Genomic DNA, 16,487 nt, shown 5'->3' on the forward strand with positions numbered 1-16,487 from the left:
ACACTGTGAATGGAAGTTTAGAAATTATAGACCTGATTTTATTGGTAAAAATAGATTGCACTTTGGGGGCTCATTGCTTTTTTCAGGATAATAGTGTACATTTAATTAGCAATTTATTTCACAGTTAATTGATTTATGAGGCTGAAAATTCTAAACTCGGAAAGATTCCCCCAAGGAAACATCAATTTGGGGGAATAGTTATACCCTCTGTCCTTGATTAGTTTTCTTGTAACGCTCAACATAGGAGACTTTGTGAAGAAGTTGATGTGACTCAAGCGTATCTTGAATTAAATTATCATCTAAATTTTCACAAAGGCTAGTTGTATAATTAAAAAAATATATATTAAAGAGGGAGAGAGGGGGGAAGAGAGAGAGAGAGAGAGGAGAAGGAGAAATCTGCTATCTGCTGGTTCAGTCTCCAAATGCCTATATAGCCAGGAGCCACAAATTCTGTCTAGGTCTCCCATGTGTTTGTCAGGGACCAAATTATTTGAACCATCACTACTGTCTTCCAGACTGTACATCAGTAGGAAGCTGGAGTCAGGAGCTGGGGCTGGACTTGAATACAGGTACTCTGATGTGAGTTATGGGTACCTTACAGGGTGTCCCAATCACTAGACCAAATATTTGCCTCAGTTGTATAACCTTGAACAAGAAAATTAAACAATGGCTTCATTACCATTAAATAATAATGAGTCTGCCACACATGCACACATATATGAACCAATGCATTGCTCATAACATCTCTTAAGAATGAGAAGTGCTATTTTTATCACCATTTTGTTTAAATTTATCCAACCTTTGCTCCCCTACTGCCATTCTCTTGACTCTCCCTCAACTCTCTCCCATCTTTCTAGGCTCTTTTTTTTAATCACTACTCACCTCCAAGACTTAAAGGATAGGTGTCATATCCATAAATAAAGGAGCATAAGCAAAGACAAAGATGGAAGGTTTTTTCCTTCCTCGTTATCACTTTATTCAACTGCCTTTGCTGGGTTTTCCCACTGCCTATTCTGGTAGCACATTTTCACCTCATTACTGCCTCATTACAGCTTTGCTCAGGTGTGATTCTCTAATGAAGCAAATGCAAGTGGACTTAAAATTTTCTAGACTCTATTTGTTCATTTTACCTTTGTCTAAATATTACCGAATGTAGAATATCTCATAAAATATTCAGTGAATTCAGTTATCTATTTTATTTAACATAAGCCATTGAAATAAACCTAATGTTTACTTATTAGAAAAGATGCAGCACAAATTACGAGATGAAAGATGATATTTTCTATTACTAAAGGAAGCTGATGTTACACGTAGTAAGATTTAAGAGGTTTATATCGTAACGATTCATGCTAAGGAAGTTTTTTGAACATCTGAAAAGGACTGAGCCTATACTGCCCCCTTCAGATTTACCTGCTCCACTTTAAATGAACTCAAAACAGGCTGCTTTGGATTCTATCAGAATGTTTTATGCAAGTGTTTGCTAGGTGGTACGCAAGGAAAGATGGAGTGTTCTGTAAGGGAAGAGTCATGTGGGTGACACTCCCCTATGGAAAACATAAAAATCCTCAATTCTTTTCATGGGCCACCATATCTTTGTAAAGATCTATCTATATCTATCTATCTATCTATCTATCTATCTGAAAGGCTTAATGACACACACACACACACACACACAGAGAGAGAGAGAGAGAGAGAGACAGATTGAGAAGAGAGATTGAGATCTCCCATGTGTTGGTTCATTCCCCATATGCCTGCAACAGCCGGGATAGGGCAATGTTGAAGTCAGGACAGGAACTTCATCCTGTTCTCCCTCATGGTGGCAGGGATTCAAGTACTTGATCTATCATCTGCTTCTTCCCAGCTACATTAGCAGGGAGTTGGATAGGAAACTGTGTAGTCAGGACTCAAACTGGCACTCCAGTGTGAAAGTGCCTTAACCTGCTGGCTCTCGTATGTTAGGAACATCAGTTATACTTGTTATCCCAAATTTGGAAAATTGAATGCATACCATACTTTGTGGTCAGTGCAGGCTGGGCCAGGCTGAAACCAGGTTCCCTGCACTTACTCCATCTGGGTCTCTGATGTGGGTAGCAGAGGCCCAAGTACTTAGCTGCTTTCCCAGGTGCAATAGCAGGGAGCTGGATTTGAAGTGGAGCAGCCGGACACAAATCAGCACTGTGATATTGGATGCTGGCATCACAAGCAATGACTTTGCCCCTGCAGCACAATGCTGGCCATTTCAGCTTTTATTTATTCAACAAATACGTATTCTTAGTTACTGAACCAAATAGCTTTTATTCAGCTCTCATGGCATTCTATCTTCCTTGAAATACTTTTCTCAGAGTCTCAAAACTCAGTCGGTTCTTCTCTGAATGTTATATATATCTCATTATTTGACTCTTTCTTCTCTCCCAACCCTCAGCATTGGATCCCAAGGAAAAATCTCTTGATCCTCTTATCTGTTTACTCATTGTCTTATCATTATGATTTAATCACCTGGTTTCAGTCTGTATGCAAATGACCATTTACCATTTACTCTATGAGCATGTCTTCACCACTTCCAATATCTCTTGAGTGACAATCACATTTCCAGCTCATTTTCAACTCTTTGGTATATATCTTCATCTTGATATTCACTGATGTTTCAAAGCTACTATGTTCCCAAGTGAACTTTGTTTCATGGCTCACAAACCTGTTTTTTGTCCTTTTTGTTATGTAAATGAAAACATGACTCACCAGTCACTGAAACTTACATATGAGACACACTCTTTCTTCTCTATATTGATTTGATATTCAATAATGAGACATATTCAGTCAGTTCTTTGTTCACAGCATCTCTCTATTGAATTATGTCCCTTCAATTTTCACAGATGCCATTCTGGGTCAAGCCTTTAATACATGTCTTCTAGACTACAGAAACAGCTTCGCTGCTGATAATACTACATTTAGCTTAACTGTCTCTAAACCTATTGCATGTTGTATTCACAACCCTAATAATATCATTCACACGCTTTCCTCACTGTCCTAAATTTCATCAAAAAGATCCATAATATATTGACAATTTATATTTGTAAGCTTATTACATCTTTGTTTGTTTCATGTTTCTTTAACCAAATTAAGTCAATTGTTCTCTTTTGTAAGTGCCACAAAATTTCTCATGTCAGCTTTTATGCTTCCCTCAGCCTAAAGTGTCTTTTGTCTCCTTTTCAAATTGGCCAATTTCATTTGTATTTCGAACCCTAATGCATAAGTGGCAGAGTCCAGATTAAAATGCAGGTTTATCTCATTCTAAGCTTATGCTCTCCATACTAGGATAATAATGAAATATCTCTTCTGTGACATATAATACATGCATTCATTCAATTACTTATTGTTTATTCATCATATACTATATACCAGTTACTATTATAGAAAGAAGTGATGTGTCAGTAAACAAATATACAACCATCATGGAGGATATTTGCTTATGGTAGAGTAGTAAAATATTTTTTTAAAGTAGATGAACAGTATAAATAAGTAAAATATCATGTCAAAAGTTAAGTAATATGCATTAAGTAAAGTAAAAAGTGAAGACTATTTCAAAAGGGAAATTTCAGGCAAAGATTGGAAGGAATATCTAGGTGAGGAGTTAACACAATACAAAAGACCTAAATTTTATGGCTACTTGGAATATTCAAGGAAAGATATAATTGATGGACCCACTAATAAGAGACATTGTGGCCAGCACCGCGGCTCAATAGGCTAATCCTCCGCCTGTGGCGCTGGCACACAGGGTTCTAGTCCCGTTTGGGGTGCCAGATTCTGTCCCGGTTGCTCCTCTTCCAGTCCAGCTTTCTGCTGTGGCCCAGGAGTGCAGTGGAGGATGGCCCAAGTGCTTGGGCCCTGCACCCGCATGGGAGACCAGGAGAAGCACCTGGCTCCTGGCTTTGGATCAGTGCGGTATGCCAGCCGCAGTGCACCGTCCACAGTGACCATTGGAGGGTGAACCAACGGAAAAAGGAATACCTTTCTCTCTGTCTCTCTCTCTCACTGTCCACTCTGTCAAAAATAAATAAATAAATAAATAAAAATAAAAAATGAGACATTGTTCCAGATGTAACAATGAACCAGAAAATATAGGGCTCTGTAAATAATGGTGAGGACTTGGGCATTTATTTACTGGTAAGGTGGGAAGTTATTTGGAGGAGTGACAAGAATTCACATCATCTCAATACAGCTGTTTTGTGGAGCAGAAACTAAAGGGAGCAAGAATGGAAGCAAGGAGACAACTTGTAGCATTAATGCTATATAGCTTGTATCTGGGTTACGTCAGTGAGCATGATCAATAATAGTTGAATTATAAATATGCTTTGAAGGACAGCCTGAATATACAATTTACTCATGTATTGTGGAGTATGAGTTTGCTATATTACTTGAGAATATTTAATCATAATGTAAAAGACAAAAAGGAAGAATAAAATTTCTAAGAGGCATTAAGCATAAGTCATATGTAAACTAGTAGCTTATGAGATATATGTGAAACTTGCATGTTAAATTTAGATGAGTAAAGAAATAGCTTGTGAAACAAAGGCAAAAGCCATAATATGTGATAAATATGCCTATGTGAATATATTTAAATATACATAAAAACAAGGAGTGCTAAAATCAGAGTTGAGGATAAGTAATTTGAAAGTCATCAGCTCATAGATGGTATTTTAATTCATTGGCTTGGATAAGATCACCTAGGAAAATAAGTAGACACAGATTGATAAGGGAACCATAGTTTTAGGTATGAAAAATTATCAGCAAAAGGACTGATAACGGTATCTGGATAAAAGAGAGGAAAGGAAGGAGGTGTGGTATTCTGGATTCAGGAAAGCAGAGTATCTAATTATGCTAAACTTTGCTCATTAGTTCAAATAACATGGGGATTGCAAAATTAGCTAGTAAGTTTCATCGAACATCAGTAGGGTAGGATCCCTAGGAAATCCTGCTACGTAGCAGTTATCAAGGAGGAATTACTAATAGCACCATTAGTTACCCTTAGCATTTACACCAGTATGGTTTATGCTTACTGTAGTTTATACACCTTTTCATTTACACCGGCATGGTTTATGCTTACTCTAGCTTATACTCAATTTGATAAGGTTACTTTCAGATATGTGTGTTACGTGTTCAGAGGGTTTGTTGATTGGAGTCAGTTAAAAAGAAAATGAAAGTGAAGGGCTATCTGTGTCGCAACACTTATAAACAACTTCACTGACTAATGTGATTTCCACATGGACAAAGTTCTAATTCTCTTGGATTAATCCATCCCTATAACTGATAATAGGTCTATGTACTAGTTTCCTCTTGCTGATGTAACCAATAACAACAAGCTTAATGGCTTAAAACAACACAAAATTTTCTTATGTTTTTGTAGTTCAGAAGTCCAGCATGTGTTTTCCTGGGCTAAAATAAAGGTATCAACAGGTCTGCCTTCCCTTTGGAGGCTCCAGGGGAAAATATGTTTCCTTGCCTTTCTTAGCTTCTAGAGGCTGGCATTCCTTGGCTAATGCTCCTTCCCCCAAGGTAATAAGGACAAGTTTAGTCGTTCTCATACTTGTATGTCATTTTGACCTATTGTTCCATGTCCATCTTGTGATTTTAAAGATATTTTATAGATAACATTGGGCCCACCTGGTCAGCTGACCATTAAGCTTAGTTCCATCTGCAGCTCAATTCTTTATTACCATGTTATGTAAAATATTCACAGATTCGAGAAATTAGGAAATGGGCAACTTTGGAGAGAATATGCTTTTCTGCCTACTGCGGTCTAATAGTGTGGCATGAGAATCTGAGGAAGGCATCCATTATCAGCAAACTAACATTAAGTCTGACATCACTTGATGTTATTCCACTTGTCCCCAATCATCAGGTTGTTTCCTTTCTCCTTTGTTGACTGCAGTGAGCAGTTCCTTCTTCTGGAATGTTCTCTTACACTAGAAACAATATGGAAGAAAGGAAAACAAATGCACATTCCTAAGTTTCTACTCACAAAGACCTTACAGATTCAATGTGATCCCAATCAAAATACCAATAATATTCTTCTCAAATCTAAAAAAAAAAAAATGATGCTAAGATTCGTAGGGAAACAAATAGGGACTCTGAATAGCTAAAGCAGTCTTCAAAAACAAAAAGAAAGCCACAGGCATCACAATATCAGATTTCAAGACATAATATACAGCAGTTGTAATCAAAATCTGGTACTGGCACAAAACTAGGTATGTACAGCAATGTAACAGAATAGAAACTCCAGAAATCAATTCACACATCTAAACCAACTAATGTTTGACAAAGGAGCTACAATCAATCCCTGGAGAAAGGAGAGTCTCTTCAATAAATGGTGCTTGGAAAATTGGGTCTCCATGTGTGGAAGTATGAAACAAGACCCCTACCTTACACCTTATACAAAAATCAACTCAAAATGGATCAAAGATCTAAATCTGTGATCTGATACCATCAAATTACTGAGGTAAACATCAAGGAAGCTCTGCAAGACATTAGCATAGTCAAAGATTTCTTGGAAAACACCCCAGAAGCACAGGTAATCAAAGCAGAAATAGGCAAATGGAACTACATCAAGCTAAGAAACTTCAGCACTACAAAGGAAACACTGAGAAAAGTGAAGAGACAGCTGATAGAATGGGAGAAAATATTTGGTAACTATGTAACTGATAAAGGATTAATATCCAGGATCTGTAAAGAGCTCAAGAAACTCAAAACAACAAACAATCCAGTTAAGAAATGGGCAAAGAACAAGAAGACACTTTTCAAAAGTGGAAATTCAAATGGCCAGCAGACACAGGAAAAACTACTCAGGAACATTAGAATCAGGGAAATGCAACTCAAAACCACAATGAGGCTTCACTTCACCCCAGTTAGAATGGCTCTCATACAGAAATCAACAAACAATAAATGCTGGTGAGGATGTGGGGAAAAAGGTATCCTAATCCATTATTGATCGGAATGCAAACTTGTACAACCATTGTTGGGGACAGTATGGAGATTCATCAGAAATCTGAAAACAGACCTATCATATGACTCAGCCATCCCACTCCTGGGAATTTACCCAAATGAAATGAAATCAGCATATGAAATAGTTATCTGTACCCTCATGTTTAGTTCAGTTCAATTCATAATACCTAATATGGAATCAACCCATATGTCCATCAACCAATGACTGGGAATGTGTTATATATACATTATGGAATACTACACAGCCATAAAAAATTAAGTTCTGTCTTTCAGAACAAAATGGATGCAACTTGAATCCATTATACTTAGTGAAATAAGCCAATCCGAAAAAGATAAACACTATGTTTCCTATCTGTGATAACTAATATAGTATATAAAAATGTAATGCAAATGAGCAAAATTGACATTTTTAGATTTATGACTATTTACAGCCCCTATCTCTTCTGTTTGGGAACAGTTTTTTTTTCTTCTTCTTCTTCTTCTTACTATTTGCTGACTTCTTTACTTAGTGTAGGGTTAATCTGATGTATATAAAATAAACCGAAAGAAGGTCTTTAAAAAATAAAAATAAAATATAAGAAAGGAAGGAGAAGGGAGGATTGGAGAGTGGGCAGGAGGGAGAGTAGGGTGGAAAGTATCACTGTGCTCCTAAGTCTGTTATATGAAATGCATGAAATTTGTTTACCTTAAAAAATTCAAAAAATTCAAAAAGAGATTGCAACACAAATGTTTAAGGATAGGGAATCCTGATTATCCTGATTTCATCATTAGACATATGTTCATATGCCAAATGATCACACTGTACCTCGTATATATGTACAATTATTATGTCAATTTTAAAAAGTTAGTAGGGAGGCCAGTGCTGTGGTGCAGTAGGTTAAACCGTTGCCTGCTTTGCCAACACCCCATCTCCCATATGCAGTGCCCCTTTGGTGCTCAGTTAGTTGTCGCCGATCAGGGAGAACATATGATATTTGTCCCTTTGGGACTGGCTAAATTCACTCAGCATAATGTTTTCCAGATTCCCCCATCTTGTTGCAAATGCCGATTCATGTACTGGCTGCCCCACTTCCAACCCAGCTCCCTGCCAATGCACCTGGGGAAGCAATGGAAGCTAGCCCAATTGCTTGGGCCCCAAGCCCGGAGATGAGAGACACTGAAGAGGCTCCAGACTCCTGGTTTTGGCATGGCCCAGCTCCACTTTTGCAGCAACTTGGGGTGTGAATCAACATATGAAAGTTCTCTCCCTCTGCCTTTCCTTCTATTAAAAAAAAATTAAAAGGGACTCATTTAGCCTGCTATCTTGTCACAACAAAAAAAGATGACTCCCTTATTTAGCTAATATTTGCATTTTTAAGTCTTTCAAACACACATGCCTTTGGATCAGCACACTAAACCTGTGGGATGATGTTTTAAAGTCATATTTTCCAGGGATAGTTAAATGAATAGAAGATTTATGTAATCAGCTAATAATTGGTAGAACTGTAACTGAAACCCAATGAGGGCCGGCGCTGTGGTGTACCAGGTAAAGCTGCCACCTGTAGTGCCGTCATCCCATATGGGTGCAGGTTGGAGTCCCGGCTGCTCCACTTCTGATCCAGCTCTCTCCTATGGCCTGGGAATGCAGTAGAAGATGGCCCAAGTGCTTGGGCCCCTGCACCCATGTGGGAGACCTGGAAAAAGCTCCTGGCTCCTGGCTCCGGCTATTGTGGCCAGTTGGGGAGTGAAGCAGCGGATGGAAGACCTTTATCTCCCTCTCTGCCGTTCCTTCTCTCTATCTGTGTAACTGTGACTTTCAAATATATAATAAATAAATCTTAAAAAAAACAATGACAGGACTTCTAGTATAGTTCTGATGTTTCACCATTTGAAATTCCCAGTCACAAGACTTGTTCATTTATCATCACCATTGCATCCTTTCTCTTACCCCTTTAATATCCACAAATACTAAAAAGTATTTGTAAAGAAAAAAAAAATCTTTCTTATCTTTGTGTGATGAACAATAGCTGTCAACCTTCTGGGAGTATACCCACTATGAATAGGACAGGTAAGTAATTATTTGTGCATTTCTCAAATAAGATGCAATTGAGCATGTAAAATAGAGATCTGAACATAAAGTATGTAAAACACAACAGAGAAGAATATCCATATTAGAAAATACCCAACAGTATTACAAAAGTAATCATGACATTTTGGCAAATTGATTTTTATAATAACAAAAGGAGAAAAAAAACAGAAAATTCATACTTATGGGTCTCTTCAAAATAATTAAAATTCAAGTTAAAAACAGAATTTTTAAAATTTTTAGGTGACATATATTGGTAAGTATATGGTTAGACAAACACATTAGATAAAACCAGACAGCAGTCATTGTTGTGGTGCAGCAGGTTAATCTACCGCTTGCTATAGTGGCATCCCATATCAGAATGCTTGTTCAAGTCCCAACTGTTTCACTTCCCATCCAGCTCCCTGCCAATATACCTGGCAAAGCAGTAGCGTGCTTGGGCCTCTGCCACTCATGTGGGGAACCTGGATGAAGTTCCTGGCTGCTGGCTTCAGCCTGGCCCAGCCCCTGACATTTATGGACATTTGGGGAGTGAACCAGCGGATGGAAGATTCTCTCTCTCTCGCTGTCTCACTTACTCGCTCCCACACACACAGAGACAACCCCATCACTCTACCTTTTGAATAAATAATACTTTTTAAAAAACTATACAGAGTTAAGGTATTCAGAAATAGAAAAATGAAAAAGAAGAAACCATCATAAAATGCGTTCCTGTGCCTGAAATTCTGTCTCAAGTAGTATATTTTCCCTTACATTTTATTGGATTGTATTTTATCATATCCTCATGCCAAAACCAATAAAGCAAAACAGAACTGACTACCATCATTGGCTTAAACCAATCAAGAGTTGGACATCTTTGAATCACATGGCCAAATGGGACATGTGGATCCTTTAATCAAGTCATATTCTGTTAAGTGTTAAGAAGGACAGAAGGCAATGGACGTTACATGGGCAGCCAGGAGTTTGTGTTAAGCTCTCTGAGGGCCTGATGGAATTTGTGTCTATGACTAGAAATTTCACTATTCCCTGGAATGTAGTTGAGATAAAAATAAGTGTCCTTGATACTCCAGAAACAGAAAATGATGTATTATTGAAACCCCAAATTGAAAGGACATTTACTCAGAGAAAAATCCACTTAAAAAAGATTTTATTTAAGAGACAGAGTTATATATATATATATATATATATATATATATATATATATAGGACAACTGATATATATATATGTGTGTGTATATATGTATATATGAATATATATATATATATAGAGAGAGAGAGAGGGAGAGGGAGAGGGAGGAAGGGAGGGAGAGAGAGAGAGAGGTCTTTCATCCACTGGTTCACTCCCCAGATGGCCACAATGGCCAGAGCTGGGCTGATCACAAGTCAGGAGCTTCTTCTGGGTCTCCCATGTGGATGCAGAGACCCAAGCACTTGGGCCAACCCTAGCTGATTTCCCAGGACAATAGCAGGAAGCTGGATCAGAAGTGGAGCAGCCAGGACTGAACCAGCATCCAAATGGGATGCTGGCACAGCAGGTGATGGCCCAGTCCATTGTGCCACAGTGCTGGTCCCAGAAAAATTCATTTTTAAGGAGGAAGAATATGAGTTGACAGAAGAGGATGGAACATGAATTCAGTTATCAGAGAAATTTAGGTTTACACTACAGTTCTGCCATTTCTTAGTTATGTGGATTAGAGAGTTTTCTTGTACTTTCTGGGCCTCAGTTTCCTCTTATATATTAAGAGAATTATATTTAACTCATAGAACTATTACGATAATTAACTGAGATGAATTATATGAAGAACATTCCATTGTACAGACACATTTTAGGATCTCAAAATACAAAATGACAACTGATATTATGATTATTACTTTCTATAGGGAGTTATATGAGAGATTTTGGCCTGATACAAAGGCCTTAAATTTTTATCAGCACTTCTATGGGAAGATACAGCCTGGGTTCTAAAGCAATTTATAAACAAACTCTTGAAACCCAACCTGCGTAGACTGACAACTTCTTGAGTTAACATACTAGGCAAAGAAGACTAAAGAAAATAGTTTTTTGTTGTTGTTGTTGTTTTGTTTTGTTTTGTTTTAGTTCTAAAGTTGCTTAGAAATCTGCATGGAACCATTCAAAGTGAACATAACAATGCTTCCTTATGAAACAAGAAAAAGGTCTTCTAGATGACTTTATGTGCAATGATCCTCAGTGGGTAGGAATTAAGGCATGAGCAGGTTTTTCACTCTTACCCTTATATTAGCCCCTACCAACACAACTTGTCCCTCAAACTAAATGAAGCTTGTATAAAAGAATTGACAAATAGAGGGCACTGAGCCAGCCAGTGGGGAGCACTTCTTACATTAAAAGCATCTTTGATCTGCTTCCAGGAAGCCTTTATACTTTCTAATGTGACTGAACAAGTGACCTAGAAACAAAATTGTCAATTTGAGCTTAGCTCTATAGACTGGAGTCTTAAAGATTTCTGAGCAGAATTTAAAACTGGAGGGAACTTTAAAGTGAATACACAAGTATGTAACAATATTACCTTCAACCAGATATGCTCTTACCCATCAACTTTTAAAACATTTTGTTATGATAAGAACACTTAACATGAAGTCTACCCTTTTAGCAGATTTTTGAGTGTATGGTCTTATTAAATATAGGTATAGTGTTATGTGGCAGATCTTAACTTACAAATATCACATAAATGAAATGCTTTGCACATTAATTAACAACTCCCCACTCTCCCTCTCCCAAAACTCTGAAAACCATATTGCACTCACTGATTCTGCCAACTTGACTATTTTGGATACCTGATATAAGTGGAGTCACACAGTATTTGTCCTTCTATGACTGTATTATTTCATTTAACATAACGTCCTCAGTACTCATCCATGATGTTGATATGCGTTAGTCCATGGTGTTGATTAGGATAATTTCTTTCTGTTTGAATCTTAATAATATTCCCTTGTATTGATACACATTTCATTTTTCTTTTTATTAATCAGTGGAAATTTACATTTCTACATCTTGCATATTGTGAATAGTGTTTGCACACTCATGAATTTGAGAATGAAATAGCTGTTTGAGATCCTGATCTCAATTCTTTTGGCTCAGTAATTGAGATGAGATTACTGGATGATGTGATTGTGGTTTTTTTTTTTAATTTTTTGAATCCTGTTTTCCTTACCAGCAACACTATTTTTCATTTCCATCAACAGTGTACAATGATGCTAATGTCTCCACATCCTGACTAATGGATTTTTAGAATAGTAGCCATCTAGCAAATGTGAAGTGATAATTTATTCTGCCCTTGATTTGCGTTTTCCTGCTGATTAGTGATACTGAATATCTTTTCGTATACTTGTTGACCATTTGTGTGTCATCTTTGGTAGAAATGTCTACTTAAGACTTTGGCCCCACTTTAATTTTTTTTAATTTTGCATTTTAATTTCATTTTAAAGGTAGACAAAGTGAGTGAGAGAGTGAAGGAATGAAGGAGGGAGGGAGGGAGGGAGAGAGAGAAAATCTTCCATTCCCTGGTTCCATCACTAAATGCCCATTAGCACCTAGGGCTAGGTCACATCAAAAAGACTTTTATTATCTTCATTGGCTTTTTTATTTTTGTTATGGAATTGTAGGGGTTCTTATATATTGTGGACACTTTATCACTTATAGTTTGCATTTCTTTTCTCTCATTCTGTAGGCTTCCTTTACATGCTGTAGTGCTTTTCTGAGCAGAAGCTTTTGAGTTTTAGGTGGTCCCAGTTATTTATTTTTGTTTTTGTTGCCTGTGCTTTTGGTGTCCTACTCCTGACAATTTTGGAATAACGAATGTCATGAAGATTTTCCCAATGATTTCTTCCAGGAATTTTATAGATCCAGGTCTTACATTTAACTCTTTAATCCATTTTGAGTTGATTTATTGTCTGGTTTATGTTAAAAGTCCAAATTAAGTCCTTTGTGGATATCCAGTGTCCCAAACACCATTTGTTAAAGAGGCTATCTTTTCCTTTTTATGTATTCTTGGCACCTTTGTTGAATATCAGTTAACCTTATATATGTGGATTTATGTCTGGGCACTCTATTCTATTCCATTGGTCTGCGTGATGTCTTAATGCCAGTACCACTCTGCTTTACTACTGTAGCTTTGTAAGGCACATTGAAATCCGGAAATATGATGCTTTCAATTTTGATCTTCTCAGGATTGTTTTGGCTATTCGAGATCCTTTGTGGTTTCACACAAAATGTAGCATTTTATTTGCTTGTTTTTAAAATTGGTGTTGAGATTTTGAAAGGAATTGCAGTTGATCTTTGCTTTACTTGAGTAGTATGCATATTTTGACTATTTTACGTCTTCTAATCCATGAATGTGGGATATCCTACCATTTTTGTATTCTTTCATTTCTGTCATTTTATAGTTTTCAGTGTGCAAACATTGGCATCTTGATTTAAGTTTCTCATTAGGTACTGAATTCTTTTGGTGCCACTATGAATAGAATTTCTTTCCCAGTTTCATTTTCAAGTAGTACATTGCTAACAAATAGAAACTCAACTGATATTTTTATAGCAGGTTTGTATTCTGTGACTTCACTGATTTCATCTGATTTAATTTATAAGTTGTAATGTAGTGTTTTTATATTCTTTTGGTAGTAGAATCTAGGGCTTTTTACCTCCAAACAGGAATGGTTTTACTTTTTCCATTCTAATTTGAATTTTTTCATTTCTTCTTCTTGCCTAATTGCTCTAGGTAGGAATACTGGTATGATGTTAAACATGTTAAACATATGTTAAACATGAGTTTTAAGTTTCTAACCAAGCAGTTGGCAGTATACCTTCAAAAGAAGGTTTGTATAAGGGAAAAACCCTCATTAAATCTCCAGACTTTATGAGGACAGTATGGCCAAAAGAAATAAATTATTATAGGTGTATCTGTATTTAGGAAATGCATTTCATGCCCTCAATTTAATTTACATGTATTTCTGATTTTCAAAACAGCATTATAGAGATTTATCTCCATGTTATAAATTGGGAAATTGTGGCGAATTGTTGAATAGTATTGGAACTATATAAGGACAGGGATCTTTTCTGTCATGCATGTTATAAGCACATTTTCCATTCTGTTCTCTGATATAGTCTATTCGTGTTTATTTTAATGTAAACATGTTATTGGTGCCAAGCTTTTCAACAGTAGATCAGAGAGTATGCTATAGCAGAGAGGCAGTTGCACCTTTTCTAGAGGTGGGAACAGAGAAGTGATAAGAAGCTAATCTCTGCAAGACCTGAATATGTCATTTTATCTCTGTGATTCAGTTTTCTCATCTTTGAAATGGATGTGATTTCAGCTTTATGTGATATATAAAATAATCAACACACAGTGTATGTTAGAAAAGCCTTCACAAACCATCTTATATATAGGCACTCAGTAAGGATTTAAGGGGGAAAATATTTATAATAATACAAGTCAACATTTCTGCAGTTTGAATCTATGTAAAGTTATGATATAACCTTAACAAATCCTAAATCCAAAAAATTCAGGATGGAAGTTCATTTATATATTTGACAAGGATATTTGGAGTTTCTGGATGACTCAATGCATAATTGAAACAACCATGCTGGAAAATTACTTTTCCCATCTGCTTCTTGATAACAGAGACAGCTCTAGATGCACAGCTTTGGATGGTAAAAAAATGGAGTTAGTTTCTTTAAAAAAAGATATTTTAAAGTCCCAATTTAACTCATGTTTATTACATTTTGCAGGGTTCATAGATTTTGTATCAGTTACTGAATGGAACTCAGCTAATCTGTGTTACAATGTTTAAACAGCTCAGGTGGTTTATTTGTAGTCATTAATAGATCACATCTACTCTTGTGGAGTTGATGAAGTTTTATTTAGCTTATTTTTGGCCTCTTAAAGAATATCAATGCCAAAATGTTAATTTTTATAAAGGTTTTTATTTATTTATTTGAAAGTCAGAGTTACACAGGGAGAGGACAGGCAGAGAGAGACAGAGGGACAGAGAGACAGAGAGACAGAGAGACAGAGAGAGGTCTTCTACCCACTGGTTCACTCCCCAATTGGCCACAAAGGCCAGAGCTGCGCTGATCCGAAGCCAGGAGCCAGGAGCTTCTTCTGGGTCTCCCACGCGGGTGAGGGGCCCAAGGACTTGGGCCATCTTCTACTGCTTTCCCAGGCCATAGCAGAGAGCTAGATCAGAAGTAGAGCAGCTGGGTCTCAAACCGGCGCCCATATGGGATGCTGGCGCTTCAGGCCAGCGCATTAACCCACTGCGCCACAGCGCCAGCCCCCCAAATGTTAATTTTAATATCCTTTAAAATAAATAAATATTTGAGGAAGTAAGAGTGTGTTAAAATTTTGGTTCATCTTCTTACTTGCTTTATGATTCATTTGTTAGTTTCTTAGTGTACCTGTGTACTGATTTGCTAACCTCTGCAACATAATACTATCTCACCTGCTACACATTCATGCTCAGCTTGTTCTTCAGTAACGACTATTATGTAGGAAATCACCTCAAACCTTACTTACAACACTCAATTTTGTCATCCCTCTGGATTCTGAGGTAAACTGGGCTGTGGGCTTCTCATGTAGTTTTAGGACAGGAGCTAAGGCTGGAATCAACATGAAGCCTTATTCACTCACATGTATGATGGCCAATGCAGGGATTTCAGCCAAAGCTGTTGGCTAGACCACTGAACAGGGTTTCCCCATGTTATCTACAGGCCTTCACTAAATTCAGACTGGATTCCATAGTAAATGACCCAAGAATATCAAGTAAAAGCTGTATTGCCTTTTGTGACCTAGTCTTGGAAGTCACGTCATACTTGAAGTCATGTACCTTCTTCCATGATCACAGGGCCATCCATATCCAAGAAGATTGAATATAAACCCAAATCTTGATGGAGAGTTACCAATGTTATATTTTAAGACAAATATGAAGATGAACATCTTACCACATCCATCTTAGTACTGTCTTTCACAATTTACAAGATTCCTATGATGCCTAGAGATCAGTTTAGAGATGTAGCTACCAGGGTGCCTAATAGGTGTTTAGTATATTATATTCTACATACTGATAATTGTATTTGTTTTAAGGAAACTTGTGCAGCTCTTCTACTATTCACATTTCTTTTTTTTTATTTTTTTATTTTTTTGACAGGCAGAGTGGATAGTGAGAGAGAGAGAGACAGAGAGAAAGGTATTCCTTTTGCTGTTGGTTCACCCTCCAATGGCTGCTGCAGCCGGTGCATCGCGCTGATCCGAAGCCAGGAGCCAGGTGCTTCTCCTGGTCTCCCATGCGGGTGCAGGGCCCAAGCACTTGGGCCATCCTCCACTGCCTTCCCGGGCCACAGCAGAGAGCTGGCCTGGAAGAGGAGCAACCGGGATAGAATCCAGCACCCCAACCG

General features: G+C 37.3%; 1 protein-coding gene across 9 annotated transcripts in view; it reads left to right on the top strand.

The window, feature by feature from the left end:
* Window positions 1–16,487, top strand: part of DMD (dystrophin) — a 2,142,101-nt gene that overhangs the window by 514,598 nt on the left and 1,611,016 nt on the right. The gene's annotated exons all lie outside the window — the stretch shown is intronic.

Source organism: Lepus europaeus, chromosome X (genome assembly GCF_033115175.1).
Source record: "Lepus europaeus isolate LE1 chromosome X, mLepTim1.pri, whole genome shotgun sequence".
Taxonomy (NCBI): Eukaryota; Metazoa; Chordata; class Mammalia; order Lagomorpha; family Leporidae; genus Lepus; species Lepus europaeus.